The 2,029-nt window shown below is 32.1% G+C and overlaps 1 long non-coding RNA gene across 1 annotated transcript; it reads right to left on the bottom strand.

Annotated features, from left to right (window-relative positions):
* Positions 1–239: 239 nt before the first annotated feature.
* Positions 240–1,455, bottom strand: LOC114580942. Its single transcript, XR_003702647.1, has 2 exons — positions 1,040–1,455; positions 240–431 (listed from the first exon to the last, which is right to left on the bottom strand). It is a non-coding gene; the product is annotated as an uncharacterized LOC114580942 (long non-coding RNA).
* Between the last annotated feature and the right edge of the window lie 574 nt (positions 1,456–2,029).

The raw sequence follows: 2,029 nt of genomic DNA, 5'->3' as shown, positions 1-2,029 counted from the left end.
AGTGACTTCTTGCAACAACTTTAGTTCAAAACCATGACCTCCTACAATAAATTTGTCACAGACTTCTACAAAGCCATTGTTGCTCTAATGTCAAGCCAATGTGAGTAAATAGAACGATTGGAAGAATGTTGGGTTGTTATTTATTTCAAAATTCAAGGTCTTTAAATAGAAATTTATAGTTCCATAACTACCTTATCTATATAAACCAACTCCACAACGAAACAAAACCTTATCTAGAATTTAAAATTCAAAATACAAACTTATCCAAAACATGTTTAAAATTCAAACCTTTGACTTTTACAATTGTAATCTAAATTTTGATCAACAGTCCTGCTATCATGGCCTTGATCTCTCTCATATGATTTTTGATAGGTAATCTATCATCTCCAGTGAACTCCGAATGACTAGATCTTCCTATCCAGCAATATGATCTAAAAAATTTCTTCATAAATAACCTCTTGGATCACTGACCAAGACCTAAAATGCCTTGATCTCACTAATAAGATTTTTCAACTAGCAAACTATTATTTTCTAGTATTTTTTCTGTAAAGTTGCATGGATTTTATGATTACACGAGGAGTTTGAAACATGTAAAAACCAATCAACTAGTTGAGAAAAAAAAATTTAGCGTTGGCTAAAAAATTCCATCATAAATAACCTCTTGGATCACTGACCAAGACCTAAAATGCCTTGATCTCGCTAATAAGAATTTTCAACTAGCAAACTATTATTTTCTAGTATTTTTTCTGTAAAGTTGCATGGATTTTATGATTACACGAGGAGTTTGAAACATCTAAAAACCAATCAACTAGTTGAGAAAAAAAAATTAGCGTTGTGTTAATCATTGTTTAAAATTGCACAATATGAGGCCCACCTTAGCGCAATTCCAATAAAAAATGCCTCGAGGCTTACGCCTCGAGATTTTTCTATGAGGCTTATGCCTCAGCTTGGATAAGGCCCGCCTTAAAGCGCGCCTCGCCTCTCTAGCATGAGGCATACGCCTCACTATATTTATGAATTTTTCAAATTTAAAACTTACCTAAATTTTATACAAAAGCCCTCAAAAAATCATGCCTTCTTGCACCCCCAACCTCAACAACTTCCTCTCAATTGCCTCGACCTCCAACCCACTGCCTTCGCCGTAGCCACCACCATCATAGCCGCCGCAAGAGATCATTAGAAAGCCGCATACACCACCATCTCCTCTTAAAATTTTGGAGTATTATACTTATGTTAGCGATAAACATTTATAAAAAATGAATATGACTGAAATAGATAAAGAAGAAAAGATTGAGAGTATTGGACCCTACAGGAAGAGACCGGGAAGTGACCAATTTGTTATGACAGGGACTCAAATAAAAATCCTCTTTGTAATGATAGTATATATGATTTCGGAGTTGTTGCCAATTATTTCATCTTTCTATAGTAATTCAACGTAGATGAGTAGGCAACTAAGAAAGAAAAAAAAAGTTAGAGTTGAATTTGATGTTATATGATACTTTTAAGCAATTCATATATTTTATATTGTTTTGTTCATGTAATATTTGGATTTTAACTCTATTTCATATCATTTTTCATTTAACACTTTACATTTTATATAATTTTTTATTTCATATGTATGTAAATTTCTTACTTCATAGTTCAATAGAAAGTTAATATGTCATTCTTTAACATATTATTTGAATATTATATAAAAAATAACTTTTGACTTTACGCAATTTTTAGATTTTGAGGCTTACGCCTCAAAACGCCTTGAGCCTTACGCCTCGCCTCACGAACGAAAAATGTCTCAATACCCAATTGTGTAATTGTAAACATTGGTGCTAATCCTTTTAACATCATGAGCAAGTGAAAGCCTTAGATTTTCAAGATGGTTAACTCCTTGTGTATCAGTGAGGCTTGATTATATTGACTTGGGTGATTTATTTCCTCTTTCTTTCATTCATTTTGATATTATATGAAAGTGTGATTAATTTTTTTGATACAATCAGCTTACCTATAAGTGTGTATAATAATTATATGATTTTTT

This window comes from Dendrobium catenatum, unplaced genomic scaffold, assembly GCF_001605985.2.
Source record: "Dendrobium catenatum unplaced genomic scaffold, ASM160598v2 fragScaff_scaffold_133, whole genome shotgun sequence".
Lineage (NCBI taxonomy): Eukaryota > Viridiplantae > Streptophyta > Magnoliopsida > Asparagales > Orchidaceae > Dendrobium > Dendrobium catenatum.
The sequence above is the reverse complement of the archived record's forward strand: the minus strand, read 5'-3'. Positions and strand labels throughout refer to the sequence as shown.